The sequence below is a fragment of the Scyliorhinus torazame genome, chromosome 4, assembly GCF_047496885.1.
Source record: "Scyliorhinus torazame isolate Kashiwa2021f chromosome 4, sScyTor2.1, whole genome shotgun sequence".
Lineage (NCBI taxonomy): Eukaryota > Metazoa > Chordata > Chondrichthyes > Carcharhiniformes > Scyliorhinidae > Scyliorhinus > Scyliorhinus torazame.
Genome location: NC_092710.1, coordinates 125,873,149 through 125,897,038, shown reverse-complemented (window position 1 = coordinate 125,897,038; position 23,890 = coordinate 125,873,149).

Genomic DNA, 23,890 nt, shown 5'->3' with positions numbered 1-23,890 from the left:
CATTGATTCTCAAAATGCCAGCATCACTAGCAAAGCCGCCATTTATTGTTCATCCCCAGCCATCCTTGAGAAAATGCTGGTGAGCCTTTAACTTGAACCACTGCAGTCCTTGTGGTGCTCACGATATGCTTCAAGGAGAGAGTCTCCGGATTCTAAACCAGCCACGATGAAGGAAAGTAGGATCATCCCTGCATTCCCAACTCTCCTTACCACATTGGTGAATAATAGATCCTGTTGAGGTGCTGACGGAAACGTTCTGTGTTCCTAACCGTTGCCAACTTTTCACTTTTGATGTCAGGCATTTTCGAGGTCCAATTTATGATAGAAAATATTTGAGCTCATAAAATAGCTAATCACAATCAAAAGCAGAGGCTGTGCTGAAATGTTATTGGGTTGAAACCATAGAATGTGATATTAATGTATGAATACGTAGCGCATGAAATTTCCTTGATTGTTATTTTAATGGAGGCATCGGAACATTGCTCTCATATTATACAAATGTTTCACTGAAGGGTCTGCCGACTTCAAACAGGAACTTTTCCTGTCCATTTGGAATACAGAACATGAACAAATTGTCAGAGGTCTGGCATTGTGGGTGTCATTTTAATGTCTCTTCATTGGTATACATGGGGCATACAATGAGATCATTTGGCAAATGATAATTGGAGTGTTTCAGAGAGAATAGTAAAAAGTTTAGTTAGCCAGTCATTCACATATCATTGTGGTAGTGCCAGATCTGCAGTCCCAACTTGCTTTCGAAGTTGCGGCCTCCATTCACAATAATCATTTGCCAAAATACAACATGTCCTCTGTCTACAACTATACCTCTTGTGAAGCCTGAACTGCCAAGCATCATTTTATTGGCTCTCCTCTTTCCCCAGAACATTGGGGAATGGGAGGATTTCCATTGGAAAAGTCTTCCATGTAAGTGATTGATGGCCAGTAATTGTGTAAAAAAAATGAAAACAAATGTGAGATTTTCTTTCTATTACCCTGTTCTCTCAATGAACCTTCATTGATTTTCTAGCCTTGAGAAGTTATCAACATAGTGTTGCCAGCCGAAGACTATCCATCGCGCATGTTGGAAAAGCACATGCGGGAAGCCTCTACTCACTGCTGAAATGAGGTCGCCAACAGTTTTAGGTGTGAACGAATTGTCATATTCAAACAATGTGAAACCCACATTTACAACAGTAATAACAACAACTTTCATCTATATAGTGGCTTTTTTAACACAGTCAAGCTCTCCTAGCCTCTTCCCAGGTGTATCATAAAACAAAATCTGATACCAAACCATGTTAGGGATATGACGGCAGAAAACCAAAAACGCGATTAAAGAAACAGCTTTGAAGGACTATCTTGAAGGAGGAAAGTGATGTGTAAGGAGAGAATTCCAGAGTTTAAAGTCTAGACAACTGAAGGTGTGACCAATAGTGCTGGAACAGTCCTTTCTAAAATTAATTTGAATGAATGTGGGTGCCACTGGTTAGGCCAGCATTTATCGCCCATTTCTAGTTACCCTTCACAAGGTGGTGGCGAGTTGCCTTCTAGAACCGCTGCAGTCCCTGAGGTGTGGGTACACTCACAGTGCTGTTAGCAGGGGAAATTCCAGGATGTTGCCCCAGTGATAGTGAAGGAACGGCGATATATTCCCAGTCAGGGTGGTGAGTGACTTGGAGGGGAACCTCCAGGTGGTGGGGTTCCCAGGTCAACTGCTCTTGTCCTTCTAGATGGCAGTGGTCATGGGTTTGCAAGGTGCTGTCTAAGGAACCTCGATGTGTTCCTGCAGTGCATCATGTAGATGGTGACATGGTTGTCACTATTCGTCGGTGGTGAAGGGTTTGAATGTTTGTGGAAGGTGTAGCAGTCAAGTGGCTGCTTTGTCCTGGATGATTTTCAGCTTCTTGAGTGTTGTTCAAGCTGTACTCATCCAGGCAAGTGGAGAGCATTCCATTACACTCCTGACTTGTATTTTGTAGATGGTGGGCAGGCTTTTGGGCATCAGGAGGTGAGTTAGTCGCCACAGGATTTCTCACATTTGACCTCCTTTGGTAGCCACATTAATACTGTGGCTAGTCCAGTTCAGTTTCTGGTCATGATAACCCCCAGGTTGTTGATAATACAGAATTTAGCGATGGTAATGCCATTGAATGTTATGGGGCGATTGTTAGGTCTTCTCTTGTGGGAGATGGTCATGGCCTGGAACTTGTATGGCATGAATGTTACTTGCCACTTGTCAGCCCAAGCCTGCATATTGTTCAGGTCTTGCTGCATTTGGACATGGACTGCTTCAGTATCTGAGAAGTCACGAATGGTGCTGAACATTGTGCAGTCATCTACTCACATCCCCACTTCTGACCTTATGATGGAAGGAAGGTCATTGATGAAGCAGCTAAAGATGGTTGTGCCCAGGGCATTACCGTGAGGAACTCCTGCGGTGATGTCCTGGAACTGAGATAATTGATCTCTAACCACCACAGCCATCTTCCTTTGTGCCAGGTATGACTCCAACCAGTGAAATATCCTCCCCCCTGATTCCTGTTGACTCCAGTTTTACTCAGGCTCCTTGATGCCATACTCAGTCAAATGTGGCCTTGGTGTCAAGGGCAGTCACTCTCACCTTACTCCTGGCATTCAGCTCTTTTGTCCATGTTTGAACCAAGGCTGAAATGAGGTCAGGAGCTGAGTGAACCTCCTGAGCGGAACCAAAACTAAGTGTCCGGAAGCCGGTTATTGCTGAGTAAGTGTCACTTGAAAGCACTGTTGATAACTCCTTCTTGCGCTTTGCTGATGATGGAGAGTAGACTGTTAGGGCGATAATTAACAGTGTTGGATTTGTCCTAGTTCTTGTGCACAGGACATACCTGGGCAATTTTCCACATTGCCTTGTAGATGCCAGTGTTGTAGCTGTACTGAAGCAACTTGGCTAGGAACATGGCAAGTCCTGGAGCACCTGTCTTCAGCACAATTGCTGGAAAATGATCAAGGCCCATAGCTTTTGCAGTATCCAGTGCCTTCAGAAGTTTCTTGATATCAAGTTGAGTGAATCAAAGTGAATCAAAGTTGAGTGATAGGGGCTGTTTAGCACATAGGGGCTCTTTAGCACAGGGCTAAATCGCTGGCTTTGAAATCAGACCAAGACAGGCCAGCAAGCACGGTTCAATTCCCGTAACAGCCTCCCCGAACAGGCGCCGGAATGTGGCGACTAGGGGCTTTTCACAGTAACTTCATTTGAAGCCTACTTGTGACAATAAGCGATTTTCATTTCATTTCAAACTGGCTGAAGACAGACATCTGTGATGTTGGGGACCTCCGCTGGAGGCCGAGATGGATCATCCACTCGGCTACTCTGCCTGAAGATTGTTATGAATGCTTCAGTCTTATTTTTTGCACATCAGATGCTCCTCCATCTTTAAGGATGGGGCTATTTATGGATCCACCTCTTCCAGCAAGTTTTTTAATTGTCCGCCACTATTCATGATTGGATGTAGCAGGATTGCAGAGCTTTGATCTGATCCGTTGGTTGTGGGATCGCTTAGCTCTGACTATTACTTGCTGCGTATCAGCCTCGCCACCCTCAGTGCTTCCTCTAAATGTTGTTCAACATGGAGGAGCACTGATTCATTAACTGACGGTGGACAGTACTTGATATTTAGCAGGAGGATTCCTTGCCCATTTGAGAATTTCAAAACCAGGCCTGGCTTAAACGGGAACCAATGTATAAGTGAGCACGGGTTTTATGGGTGAACGGAGCTTGATGCAAGTTCGGACTGGCGCAGCTGAGTTTTGGATGATCTGAGCTTTACAGAAGGTAAAAATAGGGTATTGGCCAGGACTGCATGAGAATAATCAAACTCGGGGTTAAAAAGACATGGATGAGGGATATTCCTGGTCTCCTTGGGGGAAAGTCCAATTATTCTACTCTTATGAGGAGCCCAAGCAAACGGCCCAAATGCATTGAAAGGGAAGTTAGAGGACGGAGAAAGGAATTGAAAAAGGGGTATGCTGATAGGGTGGGATGAAGCAAAGTGAGAAATGGCTTGTGAGGAACATAAACACAAATTGGGTCAAATGGCCTGTCTGTGATGTACAATTCTATGCACTTCTAGAAATAACAGGTTGTCTGGCACCAGTTCATGTGTGGTTAAATGAAGAAATCAGGCAGACTTTGATGCACTCTTTTGAAACATGGAATAAAAGAGATAGTTTTCATTGAGACAGAATGGGCTAATTCCTTAATGAGCAAGCAAATTTAAATGTCGTCACAGGATTTCTACAGAACTGCAACTTCAACACAATGTTTCATCGCCAGGCTGAAGTAGTTTGATTGAGCATTGCAGATTCATTTATGGCCAAGTTCTTTCTTTGATCTAAGAGTAATAATTTTGGTGAGGCAATCTTGTTGTTTGAGCCCTGAAGGGGTCACAAAACTGGACAAAGCAGCAGTTGTTAAAAGCTGCTGTCCATTAAATTATCTGCCGCTGTACTGCTGCATGTGGCTGCACTGCGTATGAAATGAATACTATAATGATGTTTCGATTTGCTTAAAGTGGTGTAAGTGAGGGTAACCCTATTTGATACCCCAAATCAACCTCCCCACTGCCCCCCCCCCCCCACCCCCCCCCCCCCCCCCCCCCAACTTCAAAGATTCAACTGCAAGCTGCATGGAAGCCTATTTTAATCTGAGGTGAAACAGTGTCGGACGTCTCTGCTTCACTCAGGAAGTTCTTACTGGAATCTGTCACCTGCTGTAGCCACAACTACAGCCTCAGAGCATGGTGCGGACATCATGGTCAGTGCCTGTGATGGTGATAGTGAACTTCAATGTGTCTGGCACATTCCAGATGTAGCAGATAATGGCTGAACCATTTCCAGTTTAACAGCTGCTATCACATAAGAAAGTTCACTGAGGCTCTGAATTCTCAAGGCAGATGAATCCATTTCATTCCCTCTTGTCAGAGAGAATGAGGTGGAGTGACCATTTGGATTCACCAGGATTAGAGGCTTTGTCATGGTGGAGGGTGCCATGGATTGTACACATGCCGCTCTGCAGGCACAGCATATAAATTCTGAGATGTCTGACAACTTTCTCAATGTGCAGCTGGTGATTGACCATACTCAATTCGCTGCTCAGCACTCTGGCACCTTTATTCAGTGACAATCTGCTGTGCCATCAGTACCTGAGCTACCATAACAGACCTAAGGGTGGTTACTGGGTGACAAGGCTATCCACCGACTCCCTGGTGCATAACCCGGCCACACTTGGGCAGCAAGTATATATGCTGCAAAATGAAATGTGTTCAAACAGAGTGTACTTCCACAACTGAGACAGCCGTGTCACAATTTGGTCATGACCTGCATCCTAAATGACCTCAACTTCATGAGGGTGCAGGCCCTGCCATCAGGTAAGTGGTGAGTAGCTGAGGACGTGGACCAACACATCCCTTTTCCAGGCAGGTGGTCTATGGGCATGATTTAACGGAAAGGTTTTTGAGCGCGATTTACCAGCCCCGCTGTGCCCGAAAGGTGGTAGATGCTGGAGATCCTGCCCCCGCACTATCCAGCTCACCAAGCCTTACGAGACCGGACAGGATCTGAGAAGACGTCGCGATCTAAATCCTGCCCATTGTGGGCGGTGTCGCTATTTTACAAACCTGCATATTAGGGTGAGACAGCTAGTCTTAGCACTTAGGGCGAAGGGGATCACAGGATATGGGGGGAAAGCTGAATTAAGCTATTGACGTGGATGATCAGGCATGATTATAATGAATGGACGGAGCAGGCTCAAAGGGCCGAATGGTCTCCTCCTGCTCATATTTTCCATGTTTCCATGTGTGGACCAGTAGTAATCAACGCCCGGCTGGGGTTTCTAAACCATTCTAAACCAACTCTAGGACTAAAACATTGCCATATTACATACAAAAGTCAATAACTGTCTCTTGTGCCGTCCCTTTAATACCTGTCTTCGAAGTGTTGTTGCCTGACTTAGTGCTTCTACACAATGCTACTCTAGGGGGCAGCATGCCCCTGTACAAGGCCACCTCAGTGGGAAAGAAAGCAGTTGGCCTTGCAGGATCACCTCTGACCCGAACAAAACTTGGCTTTTGACCGTACCACCTCAATCAGGGCTGCTGTGATCTGGGCTGGCTGGCTGACAAACAACACAGGTACTGGCGGTGTGACAGAGGTGGGAGCATGAACGCTGTCATCCTGAAAGAGGACGGCAGGTCGGGCACCATGGAACCACTGCCACTCTCCCTAGTTTGCAACACTTTATCAATCTTGGACGTCTGTTGGAGGATAAATTGGTGGAATGCTGTGAGCCCCTGCCCTTTGAAGACTAGCTTCACCGTTACATGTTTCTCATACATGAGCCAGAAAATTAATGGCCTCATCACTCCCTTTCTATCTCTGTGATCCCCTCCAGCCCCACAACCTTCTGAGATATCTGTGCTAATCTAATTCTAGCCCTGATAAATTGTCCCTCCATTGATGGTTTTCCTTTTAGTTGTCTCGGACCTCTGCTCTGGAGTTCCCTTGACCACCTCTCTACTTTGTTCTTCTCCTTTAAGATACTCCTTACAACTTACCTCTTTGACCAAATATTTCTCGTCCGACCTAATATCTCCTTTTGTGGCTCGGTGTCATAATTTGTTTTATAAAGCTCTGGTGAACTGTATTAGGATGTTTTATCAAGTTAAAGGTGATATATAAATATAAGTTGTCTTATTTACTTGCAGTTAATTCCATTTGTGCTCTTGAGGCACTTAGCCACATGGATACTGAATTCTGGATTTTCCACTTAATTTTGCTGCTCAATAGCCTCACTAATCGTGTCAAAATCGTGTCGTGCATTATCCTCATTTTCCATTTGCTACTGTTCTTTATATTCTAATGGTGATTTAGCAGTGGAAAGAGAAGGGTGAGGCATTGAAATCTTAATAAGCTGGTGGTTAAAGAAGATATCCGTGTAATTTTCCTCGTAGGTTTGCAATGGTAATCAATGGCAATTGAGCTGAAACTGGTATTAACAATGCCTGAGAGCTATAAGAGTCTTCGTAGATTCTCCAAACTGAGCGATAAACTAAACACCAAAGAACACACCATGTGGGAAAATAGCAACTCTCCATTTTTTTCCTGAAGTAATTATGTGATAAATAGGTTCTATTATGCCGTAGTGGCAGATTCTTAACAACATAAAGATGCAGTATAACTACCATGCCCTGAATTGATTAATGTTTATTGCACACAAATTAACACCCCACAGCCTGACATACACATCAAGAATGGAAGTCAGTGTAATTGCCATGAACAAAATGCCGACTGAGTCCTAAAGAACATTCACAGGTAAAGTTTAGTCAAAATTAAAATCTGTTTTCAGTCTGGAAAGGATGCATTGCGCAGTATGGTGCTGGGTAATGATGAGGTGGGCTAAATGGACATCATTGGCATAAGGTTTAGGCGAGTAATGCAGAAGAGCAAGGTTAATCTAATGTAGAAAGCATGATCTAATGGCTGCACTGCACTGGGCGTGAATCCGAGTGGACTGGGAATAGAACTTGAATTGGGCTCAGGTACCCTTCCATCCACACACCAACCCTCTGGTTGCGGGGATGTCCCCAGTGCTGCGGTCCAGCTCTCTGGTGTATGGTTTTTGGCTGCTGCCCCTGTAGCTGTGCAGCCTCCAATGTTCAGGCAATGTGTCCGAGCCGCAAACTTTGATTGGGGTTTCGCCAGTAGCACCCGTCTGGGACGTAGCAAGACTACCAATTTTGGAGCTGTTGAGTGCTCGTATCACTGACATTGCCAATTGACCTATTTGCGATAGTCTTCAGCTGTGCGGCCAGTGGCAGCTACGGTCTGTGGGGGTTAAAGTGACCTTCACCAGATTACCATGGACAGGGCTCTGTGCGGGGGCATTCTGTGGGATGGACAGGCTGAAGCTGAGGCTGTCCCTGGTATGGGTATACACAATCCAAGGGGGTGGCATGTCGTACCTGCGGGTACTGAGTCCCTGCCCCCTGCACCACCCCCCCCAACCCCCCACCACCCCAGCCCAGAGGCGAGTTAGGTCGTGGGAAAGTCCAAAATCAGGGGCTATCCCATGCAACAATCGGTCTCTGATCTAACTGGCCCGTTCCCGTTGGCAAGGTCCAGATCCCGTTGTTGCGTGGGAGAAACCAATAATCACCAATTAAGGCCAATCTCCACCCCATTAATGGGAAGGAACCCCTATCTAACGGCCTCCTATGATCAAACTGGCTCCGCAGCGAGCGCCCTTTAGCACACCTGTATAAAAATGCGAAGCTAGCAAAATGGTTGCTGTGGGGATCAGAGGAGGTGAATAGCTATCTTGGTAAACAGGCAATCAGCCCGGGGGCCCTGGGGCTGCTGCCCTAATGCTCATGTGGGGGAGGGGTGTGGGAGCCCTCGGGTTGAGTTTGGGGTCTGGCTCGGTTGGGGGTGTTGGGCGCAACCGGTGGGAAGTCGCCTCTGGGCCGGAGACAGGATGAGGGACTTTTACATTGAAGACAGACTAGCGACCTGAGAGGAACTGACGGAGAGACTGGAACTATCTACTGGAAACAAACTCCGACATCTGCAGATCCACAAGGAGACAACACCATGGACCCTGAGAACAATGTTAGAGGAGCTACTGGACACGAGCAACATGAGTAGGGGATCTGTACAGACAACTATTAGAAAGGGCACGATTCCCACTGGACCAAACATGTGGAAAATGGGAGGAAGGGATGGAAATAGGGTGGGGACTCTGGAGCGAAGAACTAAGCAGGGCCAACTCCACCTCCTCTGCACAAGGCTGAGCCTCATGCAGCTGGAAACAGTGCACAGAGCACACCTGGCAAGAACCCAAATGGGCAGGTTCCTCCCGGAGGTGGAGAACAAATGCAAACGGTGCCAGGAAGGCCCAGCCAACCATGCCCACATGTTCTGGGCATGCCCCAGGCTTGTCAGGTTTTGGGCAGCTTTTTTCAAGGCAATGTCCAAGGTTATGGGGGTGAGGGTGGACCCATGCCCAAGAGTGGCAGTCTTCGGGGTATCGGACCAGCGAGAACTAATCACGGGGAAGAAGGCCGTCGCCCTTGCCTTTGCTTCTCTAATCGCCCGCTGAAGAACACTGCACATATGTAAATAGAAGATAACTGCCCAGTGTATAATATGTGACCCAGGGAACGACCCTGAAACAACAAAAGGAGGGTGTGGCGAGGGTGAGGGGGGTGGGGGGTGGAACCAAGGGGGTGGGGGGAGGGTGGATCGAAACAGAGGGAAGTGTCTTGTAAATTGTAACCGATGTATATGCCCTTGTTGAATGTACAGTGTATAAAGTGTAAAAATTTCAGTCAAAACATTTTTTTAAAAAGTTAACGCCATTTTGTGTTGCTCTCCCGTCCCACTGCCAAGGAACCCCTTATAAACAGCCAAATGTCAAGATATCACAGTGTGATAAAGTGCACAAGCCTACACAGCCACAAGCTGTTTCTTAATGTGAGAACGGCCATAGATACCCATATATGCCTAATATTTGCATGAAATATAGAGCAAAGGTGTCCTTCATCTTAGGCTTTGTAGATTTACGTGCCTGGTTACACTAACGCTTCGCTGAAATTTAAGTATTTGTTCGGAGTATCAATCACATTTTCAGCTGGAAAAAGTGGTTACTCTAAACATTTAACAGGTAAAACACAATGGTCTAGAAATAGTTATTTTCCCCACAAGGTACAGTCTACAGAGGCGGGAGGCCCACTTGATTTCCAATGGGATATCTGAACAGCAATGAGGAGAAGGAGAAATGGGTGAGGGAATATAAATACAAGTGATTTGATGTTTCTTCAGCTAGTCAACTTGATTTGATTTGCTTTGATTTATTGTCACATCTACCGAAAGTATTTTTCTGCGGCCGAGGAACGTACACAGTACGTACATAGTGGATACAGGAATGATCAACAGGGAAAATTGACAAATGGTACATCGACAAAACAGTGATTGGTTACAGTGTGGACCACGGGGCCAAACAAAGCAAATACATGAGCAAGAGCAGCATAGGGTGTTGTGAATAGTGTTCTTACAGAGAACAGATCAGTCCGAGGGGCAGGTTGAGGAGTCTTGTAGCTGTGGGGAAGAAGCTGTTCCTATGTCTGGATGTGTGGGTCTTCAGATTTCTGTACCTTCTGCCTGGTGGAAGGAGGCAATGCCTGGGTGGGAGGGGTCTCTGACAATGCTGTCTGCCTTCCTGAGACAGCGAGAGGTGTATACAGAATCAATGTGGGGGTGGCAAGTTTGTGTGATGCGTTGGGCTGAGTTCTCCACACTCTGCAGTTTCTTGCGATCTTGGACCGAGCAGTTACCATACCAGGCTGTGATGCAGCCGGATAGGATGCTCTCTATCGCACATCTGTAGAAGTTTGCAGACATCCAAATTTCTTTAGCTTCCGCAGGAAGTAGAGACGTTGTTGGGCTTTCTTGACTGTTGCATCAACATGAGTGGACCAGGACAGACGGTTGGTGATGGTCACCCCCAGGAACTTAAAGCTATCGACGATCTCCACTTCGGAGCCATTGATGCAGGCGGGAGTGTGTGTCGTGCTACGCTTCCTGAATTCGATAATCAGTTCCTTGGTCTTTCCAACATTTAGAGAGAGGTTGTTTTCGGTGCACCATGCAACCAAGTGATTTATCTCCCTCCTGTAGTCTGATTCATCGTTGTTTGAGATGTGGCCCACCACAGTCGTATCATCCGCAAACTTGTAGATTGAGCTGGAGTTAAATCTTGTCACACAGTCATGTGTGTATAGGGAGTACAGTAGAGGACTGAGCACACATCCTTGCGGGGCTCCGGTGTTGAAGACTATTGTGGAGGAGGTGCTGTTTTTCTATCCTGACAGATTGCGGCCTGTTGGTGAGGAAGTCGAGGATCCAGTTGCACAGGGAGGGGTCAAGTCCAAGATTGCGGAGTTTGGTTATTAGTCTTGTTGGGAAAATGGTGTTGAAGGCGGAGCTGTAGTCTATGAATAGCAGTCTTACATAGGTGTCCTTGTTGTCAAGGTGTTCGAGTGTTGATTGCAGAGCCAGTGAGATGGTGTCTGCTGTGGACCGGTTGCGGTGATAGGCAAACTGCAGTGGATCGAGACCATCTGGAAGGCTGGCAGTGATCCGCCTCATGACTAGCCGCTCGAAGCATTTCATGATAATCGACGTTAGGGCCACCGGTCGATAGTCGTTGAGACAGGCTACCTTGTTTTTCTTTGGTACTGGTATTATGGTGACCTTCTTGAAGGAGGTGGGGACCTCAGCGGAGGAGTGAGGTGGTGAAGATATCTGCGAATACATTCCCCAGCTGGTCAGTGCAGGCTCTGAGTGCTCCCCCAGGGACACCATCGGGGCCCGTCGCTTTCCGCGGATTCACTTTCAAGAAGGCGGCTCTTATCTCTGAGGCTGTAATAGTGGGTATGGGTGTGTCCAGGGCTGTTGGGGCGGTGGCACTGATACATTGGCTGACTGCTCAAAGTGGGCATCGAACTTGTTCAGATCATCGAGTAGGGATGCTCCAGCCCCAGATATTCCGCCTGGCCTTGCTTTATAGCCTGTGATCTCGTGCAGGCCCTGCCATAGTCGTCGTGGGTCAATGTCGTTGGCCTGGGACTCTAGTTTGATGCGGTATTGTCTTTTTGCATGTATTTCTGGGATACATCAGCTTCGGAAATGAATAATGTCACCAATGATATGAAACACGAACTTTGTAAAGAAGTAAGCATTGTGTTTCTTTTATTTTACAGAATGGGTGTTGACTCTAATTGCAACCGTGATTAGTGGATCTATGGCTGTTCTCACATTAAGACACTGTTTGGGGCTGTGCAGGCTTGCACACTTTATCATACTGTGACATCTTGACATTTGGTTCTTTATAATTGGCATCAAACCTGGTTTCCAGTCACAACTAAAATGTAAATGGGTAGTACTGTGGAGTATTTGTGTAACAGTGCACAGATTTTAAAAGAGCAAACTAGCAAAAAAAAATTCCCAACTGTTGCAGAACAGCTGGAAAATTGTTTGTTCAGGGACATCATTATTTCTGATGGAGCATTGAAAATGCAGCATTTTAGGATATTGGTTGTATTCAGAAATGAATTAGAATGTGGTTGTACACCATTTGGCATTTTTTGTCACTGCTCAATCTGAAACAACGGTATTTCTGTTTCTTTTCTTTTAAAGCTGAAAAAATGTGCCTTCATTGACTTTCAAGGGAATCTTCAAGTTTACATCTTACACCAGCAAAGTATTCAATTTCCAGGTGTTCTGGTTTCCTCTATGATCACACATTATCTTCTGCAACTAGCAGGACGTCTGCCCCTCAAAGAATTATGTAAAATTTGTTTCGCTGACAAATGTAGGTTTCATTCAGTTATGGACAAATCCAACATTTTCCTTTGTTAAGGAACTGGAGGCAGGTTGTTGTTACAGAGTGAGACATTCTGAACAGCAAGAAAAGTCTCCACTCACAGGAGGTATTACTTCCTTGAATGCTATATTCTTATCAGCTCCTTATTTACCAAACTTCAGGGATGGGTCTGAAAACTGCCCTCACCTTGCAAATTATTAAAACATTCAGGTTAAATTCCTGAACCTTACATTCTATTTGCGATATAAGCCATTTAGTAAATTTAGCCAGTGGGGTTGCTTCTACCTCTTGAGTGGAAAGGCCTCAGCGGAGATCAGACGACAGCAAGGGAGCCTGGCAGACTTCAATGGCATTATAAAAGCAGTATATTCCCTAGAATTTAGAAGAATGAGAGGTGATCTCGTAGAAGCATGTAAAATTGTTAAGGGGCTTGTCATGGTAGAATCTAGGAGGATATTTCCACTGGCTGGGTAGCTTTTTTAGGGGAGGTGGTGGTGTAGTGATATTGTACTAGTAATCCAGAGACCCAACATGACGCTCTGGTAACCCAGGTTTGAATCCCGCCATGGTGAAATTTTGAATTCAATAAAAATCAGGAATTAAAAGTCTAATGATGACCATGAAACAAACCCTTGCCGATTGTGGTTAAAACCCATCTGGTTCACTAATGCTCTTTAGGGAAGGAAATCTGCCGTCCTTACCTGGTCTGGCCTACACGTGACTCCAGACCCACACAGCAATGTGGTTGACTCTTAAATGCCCTCTGAAATGGGCTTAGCAAACTACTCAGCCCAAAGGAGATTAGGGATGGGCAACGAATGCTGGCCCAGCCAGCGATGCCCACATCCCATGTAAGAATAAAACTTATTGATATTCCTTCCAATCAGCTGGGAAGTCAGTGGGAAGCAGCTTAAAACACCAAAGCTCAGGGGCCACTGCTAGAAACCTTTGGGAATGATCCTTAGCTGAAGGTAGGAACCAGTAACCAGGAATCATCGAAAAATAATTTCCAATTTACCTCTTGAATTTATTTTTGCTCTTGGCGTGACATTATACAAATGTACAGCTTGTGACAAGTTAATGTTATGTTAAAACTCGCCACTAGTGGGAGCTAAGGGACAGTACTATATATTGCACTGACTCTTCGATTTCTGGAAGAGTGAGTTGGAGAGAGAGCTGAAGAGAGTCCAGGAGAGTAGAGTAGAAGAAGTAGAAGTTAGTTAGGCATAGGAGACATCAGTTATGTATTTGAAAGTTCTGTAGTTAGAAATAACATAGTTTAAAAAGTAACCTTATACTTTCGGAATATGTACAAATCTTATTTAGGAGTGTGAATAAATTAGTTTTGTTCGTTAACAAAGCTTGTTGTTCTTTGTTCAACTTTATGCACCCAAGCCATCCAGGTAAAGCAAAGCAGAGAACAATATACTTGGTATGTTTGGACTGGTGTAGAAACCACCACTGTTCCCACACCTTTGGTTAAAACCCATTATAATAATACTGGAGAAAGTTTGTTGGAAAACTCCCTGCCAGTTCTTGTCACCTGCAGTGTAAAATTGCAGTCCACCAGATAGAGGAAGGAAGAAAATAGGTAATTCCCCAAACTATTTTCACTGTTTCTCCACCTGGTTTCTGCTGGCTAGGGAGTGGGTTAAAATACTGATAGCACAAATAAATGGTGGACCAATATCATAGGGGTAAGCTCAGAAATTCACTGCAACAGCAAAGAGACTTGCCTGAAGAAAAACCTGGCATGCAGCATCAATGATTTTCCAGCCAAATATTAGTGAGCAGTGCACAGCCAAAGTGATGTTTTACGATTCTGGTTTTTGAAGCTTCGATCAGCAGTGCAGACCTTATAAACTATTCCATTGAGGTTTCGGACAGTAACATTTCATGAGGCCATTTACAAGCTGTGATATTACATTATTGCTTCAGATATATCTAATGCAGAATTATATGCAGCAGGTGGTCACTCCCAATCTGAAGTTCATCTGAAGTTCAACACAAATTGAATGGGGACAAATTCTGCCATTAATCCTAATGTTTGCCAAGGTGGTTTCCCTTTCTCTAATGTGCAGCTGAATGTGAGGTGTCTGCATAGATCCATTCTTGACAATGTAATTGTCAATGTTCTTATTTTGGCCATTGCCTGAGGCTGACCCTCATCTCTATTCCCTTAAGCCACTGCTAGATGGACCACATAAGATACCATTGATTGGATCTTCTGCCAAAACAATGATCTCTATTTCATGATCATCCTGTAATGCAAAGATAACACCGGGTTTCATTTCTCGCCAGCAAATATTAAATGCCTCTCCCCGGGCTACTCCACCCTCACCTCCAACATTGCGTGCAAGCAATTCACGGACTTCTGGGTCACTAACATTGAGATCATCCAAGCAGATGCCTCTGCCACTTTCCTCTCCTTCAATACCTCACTGGGTCAAACATGCTCTACGATGCCTCCTTGCTCTAACGCTGATATAACATATTTCTCTAGTTTTTCTCCTATCTCCCCTCCAGCCTCTCTGAGCTCAGAGACCTGCCTTGACCCTATTCCCAGCAAACGGCTAATCAACTTCCCTTCCTGATCCCCACGTCAGCTGATATTGTTAACAGTTCACTCTATTTAGGTCCAGTCCCTCGTTTCTTGATGTGTGCCATCATCACCCCTCTTCTCAAACAAAAACAACCCTCAACCCCACTATCGTTGCAAAATAATGCCTGAGCTCTAGCCTCATATTCCTCTCCGAAGTCCTTGAATGTGTTATTGTCACCCACATTCATGTCCATCTTTCCTGGAACCTCATGTTTGAATCCCTACAGTCACGTGCCCATCCCTGCCACAGGACGGACAAGTCCCTTATCAAAGTCACAAAGGACAGCATATGTGACTGTGACAAAGGTAGACTTTCCCTCCTTGCCCTTCCTGACATTTCAATGGAGATGTTAGAGGACAGTTGATAGATGTGAGGGGAAGTGAGTGACACAGACCAAGGATCAGAGAAATAAATCTTTAATCTGCGTGCTTAAAAGGGACTTTCTGTTAATGAGGCCATTATAGCTCAAGATGTACTTTGTAATCTGTGTTACTCTTAAATGCTGTGTGCAATAGCAACACAAGTGGTATTCTCCACCAACAAGGTGCTACTACCAAGCCAAAATGGCCTCTGGCTTTCATATAAATAAGTAATGTAGGATCTGAATTTCTGCGACAGTGTGATGCCAGGTATATAAGCTTTCTCTCCTAATTACTGGTGGATTGTAACACATCGTACATCCCTTCAGCTATTCGCAACAGCCAAAGTACTATCTGTACCCAACAAGAATGAATGTGCAAAACTCAAAGCATAGGGCTGGATTTTCTGCTCCCCAGGCGCATGTTATGTGGCAGAACGCCAATCACTGGTGGCGGGATTCTATCTTCCCGCCACTTGTCAATGGGATTTCTCAATAAAACCACCCCATACCCCTGCCGGCTGGAACAGAGAATCCCAATAGCCGGAGAATTTTAGCCTTAGTGCCTAACATTGGATGTAACCGTGTTTCGATCACACTTGCTAAAGAATCATGATTGTTGCTTGGTAGTAAAGATTCACACACAGGGCCCTGTCCTTTGCAGACAGAAGGAGCATGTCCGCATATTGCACCTTTTTCAAGTAAACAAAAGCTAGGGGGCAGCCATTCTCTGATTCATTCCTCATGGCAATGCCTTGATCAAACAAAGTTGGCCTGCATGATTTGAATTTAAAGAAAACTTTGTACATTCTTCAGAGGGATACCATTCAGAGTTAACTTGCCGTCCAATCAGCATCCTCTTCTCATGCAGCATAAATTAATGTTCCTTTTACAATTGGTATTTGTGCATATATCACCTGATCAGTGCAAGTCTATTCAGACCTCCCAGGTCTCTTTACCTTCATCCTTAGCTATTTCGGCATTTAAATACATGGCATTTTCATTAAGTTTTCATCGGCACAATTAATCACCCATGAACAATTTTTACCCAACTCCAATTTTGATTTCCTGAGCTTCTCAGAATCAACTATTATCCTAGCTTAGTGCCATCTGAAAATCTCATCATGTCGGGCATAATTTTCTAGAGTTAGTCCCTGCTTAAACGCCAGGAGCACAAGTGGGCAAGGAACTGGTTTGATGAAGTAACAGCCTTTGCAAGATTCTTTACCTGAACCATGGAATTGTCATCCTGGTACCAGGTTCCTTGCCCAATCAGAGATGTCAGATGGAATGAGGGCTGGATATGTCAAAGGAGGATTTCAAATTAAAGGGACTCTGGCATGAGTTAGAAAGGCACAGAATGGCATGAATTTCCAAGAATACAGCAACCAAGGGAATGCAGAGTGTCTCATAGGAATATAAAAGCAGGAAGAGGTCATTCAGCCCCTCAAGTCTGCTTCATCATTCAATTAGACAATTGCTGATCATCCACTTCAGTACTATTTTCCTCATGCTTTCCCCTATCCCTTGATGTCATTAGTACCTAGAAATCTATCAATCTCTGTCTTAAACATATTTCAGTGATAACATTTCCACAGCACTCGGGGGTAGAGAATTCCAAAAATTCACGACCTTTTGAGTGAAGAAATTTCCCCTCATCTCAGTCCTAAATGTTCTGCCTCTTATTCTAAGACTGTGTCCCTGGTTCTAGACCCCCAGCCAGGAAAACCATCCTTGCTGTATCTACTCTGTCTAGTCCCTTAAGAGCGTTACAAGTTTCAATAAGATCACATTCCATTCTTCTAAACTTTAGAGCATACAGGCCTGGTCTCCTCTGGTAAGACTGCTCGAAGCATGGGTCTCTCATTTCAATCTGGGGATACTACTGAGGAACCTGGGAAGCTGCAGTGAGATGTTCTCCCAAGGATAGAAGGAAGAGGACAACCTCTGTAAATATGTAGGTGTGCAATGAAGAAGCCAAGTCTCCACCAACACTCACACACACCCCCATCTTACTATCATCTTACATGCTTGCCTCACAGTCACCCACCCCAAATGTTGCCCCACCTTGTTACCCACACAAGCTATTTCCAACTCTCTTTGTTTTCTCTTCTTGCAGACAGTCTCAGGGACACACATCGGGACCCATCGGGATATAGGGTGGCTGATGAGACTCCCACTTGGCACACAGTGAGTGGGATCCTATTCCTGGAGGAATGACCCACCAAAATGGTCTGAGCTATCTGAAACACTGTTGCTCAGACATGTTGTGATCCTCTGCCCACAGTGTTGGTTTTGGGGTCTTGCCTCATTCCAGCTTGATCTCATTATTCAACCCTGTGACCTTTGGAGTAACATGTGGCTAAGGAGAAGGCAGCTGCTCTTGTTGGTGGCATTGTTTCTGCTCTTACCCCTCAGGTGGAAGGCAGGGTTGCATTAGCTGCACCAATGATGAGTTGAAGGTGAGCAGCAGGGAACTGAGGGAAATCACATGACGAGGACAGAAAACACTCTCCGGGATAAAAGGTGCTGTGAGCAGCACCTGCACATCTCACCACAATTAGAGCTCTTCACTTTCAGGGATAAGATAATAGGATCATAGAATTTACAGTGCAAAAGGAGGCCATTCGGCCCATCGAGTCTGCACCGGCCCTTGGAAAGAGCACCCTACTTAAGCCCACGCCTCCATCCTATTCCTGTCTCCCACCCTAACATTTTGGACACTAAGGGGCAATTTAGCATGGTCAATCCACCTAACCTGCACATCTTTGGACTGTGGGAGGAAACCGGAGCACCCAGAGGAAACCCACGCAAACCCGGGGACTCCATACAGACAGTCACCCGAGGCCGGAATTGAACCCGGGACCCCGGAGCTGTGAAGCAGTAGTGCTAACCACTGCACCACGTGCCGCTCCCAAGCCTCGTTCACCTTGGCAAGCTGCAGCTGATGGGTCAGAAGCAGGTCTGCCAGCTGTTAAAGCCAGAAGTGAAGGTTAAATTCAATATTTAATTACCTTTTATAATATTTAAATGCCTAATCTGATGGCTTCATGGAGGTTCCCCACTCAACTTCAATCCCACTCTGGTGAAATCCATAAGAGGGTGGGATGATGCCAGCAACCTGTCCTCATGTCATTTTTAGGAATTTAACTCTCCATATGCACCAAAGATTGCTTCAAATAGAGTTGTGAGGAGGGATTAATTAATCGCCTCATAGCTAAGGATCCTCCAGAACATGATAGGATACAAAATTCAGTTTGAGGCCGAGAAACTGGAATCCCACACTTACATTCTGAAGTTAAACAAACATAATTACGTAGGCATGAGGACAGATTTGACCCTAGTGGACTGGGCAGGAAGACTAAAAGGTAGGACAGTTGATGAGCAGTGGCAATTGTTTCAGGAAATATTCAATTCCTCCCAATTAAAATATATTCCAGAGAGGAAGAAAGATTGTACGAAGGGTAAGAAACGTCCATGGTTAAGAATGGAAGTTCTAGATAAACATAAAGACAAAAACTAAGGCACACCATATTGCGAAGGCCAGTGGCAGGCTGAAAGACTGTGAAATTTTTAAAGATCGATAAAGCAATAAAAAGAGCAAAGGTAAATTATGAAAGGAAACTAGCGCGAAATATAAACAACGATAGTAAAAACTTCTGTAAGTATATAAAAGAGAAGAGAGTAGCTAAAATTAATGTTGGTCCCTTGGAGGATGAGACCAGGGAGTTAATAATGGGGAACACAGAAATGGCGTAGACGCTAAATCAATATTTTGCCTCAGTTTTCACCATTGCTGACTCTCATACCATCCCAAGAGTAACAGGCAATGCAAAGGTAATAGGAAGGGAAGGAATTAGAATAATCATCATCAATAGGGAAAAAGTATTAAGCAAACTATTGGGATTGAAGGCTGACAAGTCCACAGGACCTGATGGACTACATCCCAGGGTCTTAAAGGAAGTGGCAGTGGGGGTAGTGGATCCATTGGTTATAATTTTCCAAAATTCTCTGGATGAGGAAAAAGTTTCAGTGGATTGGAAAAATGTGACTGTAACACCCTTGTTCAAAAAGGGAAGGAGGCAGAGAGTAGAAAACTATAGACCAGTTAGTTTAACACCTGTCATTGAGAAATTGTTAAAATCCATTAATAGGGAAGTAGGAAAAGGACATTTGGAAAGTCAAAACGCAATCCATCAGAGTCAGCATGTTTTATGAAGAGTAAACCATATATGACTAATTTACTAAAGTTCTTCAAAGATGTAACAAGCCAAGCAGATAATGGGGATCGTGTATATGTACTGGACTTCCAGAAGGCATTTGATAAGGTGCTGTACAAAGGTTATACACAGGGTCAGATCACATGGGATTAAGGGTAATTAATTAGCTTGGATAGAAGATTGGCTAACTGATAGAAGGCAGAGAGTTGGGATGAATGGGTCTGTTTCTGGTTGACAAGATGTAACTAGTGGGGTGCCACAGGGTTCGGTCCTTGAGCCCCAACTATTTACAATATATATTAATGGCTTGCATGCCGGATGGAAGGTAGTACAGCCAAATTTGCACTAAAATACACTAAAATAGGTGGGATAGTAAGTTGCAATGAGGAAATACAAATGCATATGAATAGGTTAGGTGAGGGGACCAACATTTGGCAGATTGAATTTAACATGGATAATTGTGATGTGTCCACTTTGGTCAGAAAAATAGAGAGACAACCTATTATCTAAATGAAATGAAACGTCAGGTGCTTCGGTGCAGGGGGATCTGGGTGATCTCATGCATGAATCATTGGAAACTAGTATACAGGTACAGGAGGTAATAATAATAATCTTTATTATTGTCACAAGTAGGCTTACATTAACATTTCAGTGAAGTTACTGTGAAGATTCGCTAGTCGCCACACTCCGGCGCCTGTTCGGGTGCACAAAGGGAGAATTCAGAATATCCAATTCACCTAACAAATACATCTTTCGGGACTTTGGGAGGAAACCGGAGCACCCGGAGGAAACCCACGCAGACACGTGGAGAACATGCAGACTCCACACAGACTGTGACCCAAGCAGGAATCAACCTGGGACCAGATAGAAGGAAAGCAAATGGAATTTTGGCCTTCATAAGAGTACTTCATAGAGTATTTTGTACAGTTTTGGTCTCCTTACTTGAGGAGGGATGTAGTTGCATTGCAGGCAGTTTGGAGGAAGTTCACTAGATTGATTCCAGAGATAAGAGGTTTGTCTTATGAACAGAGATTAAGCAGTTTAGGCCTATACTCTCAGGTTTGGAGGAATGAGGGGAGATCTAATTGAGGTATACAAGATGATAAAATGTGTTGACAAAGTAGACATACAGCGGATGTTTCCTCCTGGTGGCCAATCTAGAACAATCTAGGACAATCATAGTATTAGAATAAATGATAGCATATTTAAACAGGGATGAGGAGAAATTACTTCTCTCAAAGGGCCGTGAATCTGTGGAATGTACTACCCCAGAGTGTGGTGGATGGCGGGACATTGAGTAAGTTTAAGGGAAGTTAGACAGGTTTCTAACTAGTAATGAGTTGAAGGGTTATCGAGCATGGGTACGACAGTGGAGTAGGGATCGAGATGAGATCAGCCATGATCGTATTGAAGGGCGGTGGTGGTTCGAGGGGCTGAACTGCCTACTGCTCCCAGTTCTCATGTTCCCTTTTCTTGCAAAAATCTCCCCCCATTGTGTTACGTTGACAATTCCAAATACTGATGTGAATTGGAAGCAGTAGTATGTACTCCAACTCACTTTACCTCATCCTGACATAACTTCCCAAACAAGAACTTACTGTTTTCTACCTGGCAGACAATGACTTGTCCACTCCCACAGTTCACCTGGAAACGCCAGTCCTTTGAGCTCAGATTCGTTTCTCAAGAAAAACGTTTCTCAAATTCTTTCTATTCCATTAGTTTATAAAATAATTTCCGAAGCTGTTGTGATGTAAGTTGTCTTGACAGCAGTATATAGAAAATGCTGACAATGTAGCACTGCTTTCCCCCTCTGCACATACACGCAGCCTTCAATAAAAGAAGAAAATCTATACCCGAAGGTGCGAAACACCTAAACTCAGATTTTCAAGAGCTAATTTCAAAGTGGCCCGTGGTCAGTTTAGGTGAGAAACCTGATTTGCCTATTCAACATAAATATTGTCAGAAGAATTCACCCCCCATAACTGTAGACCAAAGAGACATTATCGTATCAAGGTGACAGAAATAAATTGACTATTCATTGCAGTTTTGATTTACTTCAACTATCTTAAGAATGACAGAGATGCCTGGAAATGCCATTAAGAATTGTAACTGTATAAATCTAGAGCTCCCAAGTGTCAAACTAAATGGATGCATAAGCCTTCAATATGGAAAAAGCACACCTTCTTAATGGGTTGGAAATCCATTACCTGCATCTGTGAATTGGGCTTCTCCCATGGCACCTACAAAGCATGTCAGAACTATTTAAAAATAATCAATGTCCCAGATTTTGGGGGTAATGATAGCAGTACGATTGTCCAAATATGATGTCATTGCCCCTCTGAAACTGACAGTAACTTCTGGATTCTGCACATGCAGAGTTAAACATAGAAATCCAAAGGCTGCTCCAGTTGATGTTTCCCAATAAGGTGCATGGTTGAAGTCCTACCAGACTGCAATCAAGCAGAAATCACTGAACTGATGAGAACTTGTGTTCGGAAAACAAAGGTAGTTTTAAGTGATTTGTATTTGTAATGGCAAACATTAGAAATAAGGTATGGTTTTAAATGTTTTTAATTTATTTTTTCTGTGCCTGGGAGGGTAAATTTATAGTTAGATTTATGCTGAACAAAGGTGTTTGTATGTGTGGAGGTTGGTTAAATTCCAACTGTGATTAAATTGTGTTTTTACGTGGTTGCAATTTGAAGGGTAAATAAAAGCCCAGAGAAAGATATGCCATTGCTTAGTGTTACGACACCCCAGGCTAGTGCATGGTCACAAATGAATAAACCAGTAATTCATGTATAGTTTCTGAGATCTTTGACCCTTGACTGCTCCAATAATTTTTGGGCACCAGATATGTAAGTAAAACGCAATAACTGTTTCTTTATAACATCAGCAGGGATATGTCATGCAATAATTATAAGAGAAGAACAGCCAGCTCATCTTCTACCCCCTCCCCCTTTTACCGTCCCACCCTCTACCCAAATGCACACAAGTCAGGCACACACAGAGGGAAAGGGAGAGTAAAAACAATAGGCGATTAATGTGAGATGGAAGATGAGTGTCCTTGCTTCATATGTAGAAATTGTCGCAGCCAGCTATCTTCCCAGGATGCGGAGTGTTGGAAATAGGTTCGTCTGGCTGAACTCTCAGGCTGTGGGAACCCCTCTGGGGGTCACTTTAACCTCGATTAACCTGGACTTTCACTCGGTGTATCCGCCTCAGATCTGTTTAATTTTGACTTGCTTCCAACTCCACTGGAAACTATCAGCCTCAATGAAATAAGATTAGTGTTCTCCACATGAGAATTTAAAAAGGGTTTTCAAAAAAACCACCCTGCCTGCAGCTGGTGCTGGGCTGAATTTCCCTGCAGTATGGGCTGGCTTTGCAGAGTGAAAAGTCTTTTCTTCAGGTCTTTAGTTAGAGACCATCAAGCAAGAGAGAGATCAGAGTTGTAGCCCTCAAGCTCCTTGATCAAAAACAAAAGTGAATTCCTGAGAACAAGCTGGCCTGCAGAACATTCTGGAATGGTCAGCACCAATCGTCATCGGGTGCTAGTTAAGACCAGTGAATTTAAAACAGCATATTGGCTGCCAGCCAAGTCATCACGATGAGTCATCACCGATGTCAACACATCTGGCTGGATACCTTTATTTTTAAATAAAGATGAAGTCAATCTTAAAGTTGCAAGTGTTATTAATTGTCCATGTGCAAAAATGATAAAAGCAAACATAACGGTAAATAAAGGGAACAAAAAGGAGGATCCTTACATTAGCAACTGAGGCCTTGCAAGGTAGAGAAGCGTTCATGTTTTAGTTTAGCTAATGTGATTACAGTTGGAGATAGGTAGTAAGGAAGAAGGCAGCTCTCACAGCACTGCTAGAAGCAGTTGGTTTTGATGACTGGAGAGGGAACATCTCTCTTGGTTTTGCCAGAAAAAAAGCAATATAATGGAGCAATGGTTAAGAACACAAGTGCAGAGATGTGAAGAGCAGCTAGTTAAGGAAACTGGAGAAATTAAGAGAAGTTTCCAAGAAGTCTGAGGTTCTAGAAAACTGTTCAGTAAAGATAGACTGAGCTGAGAGGAAGGTTGAGATACCAGAAAGATATCTGAAGTGATTTTCAAATTTGTGAGATGTTACTCCAACCAGTGGAATGTGTGTTGAAATAACTATGGAAAAGTGGAAAGCAAGCTATTGGATGCTGAATAGTAAAACTTGTTCTGGGATTTATTGTTTCATGGTGGGACACTGAGGTACTGGGCAAAGCAGTTGGAGTTACTGTGAAGCAT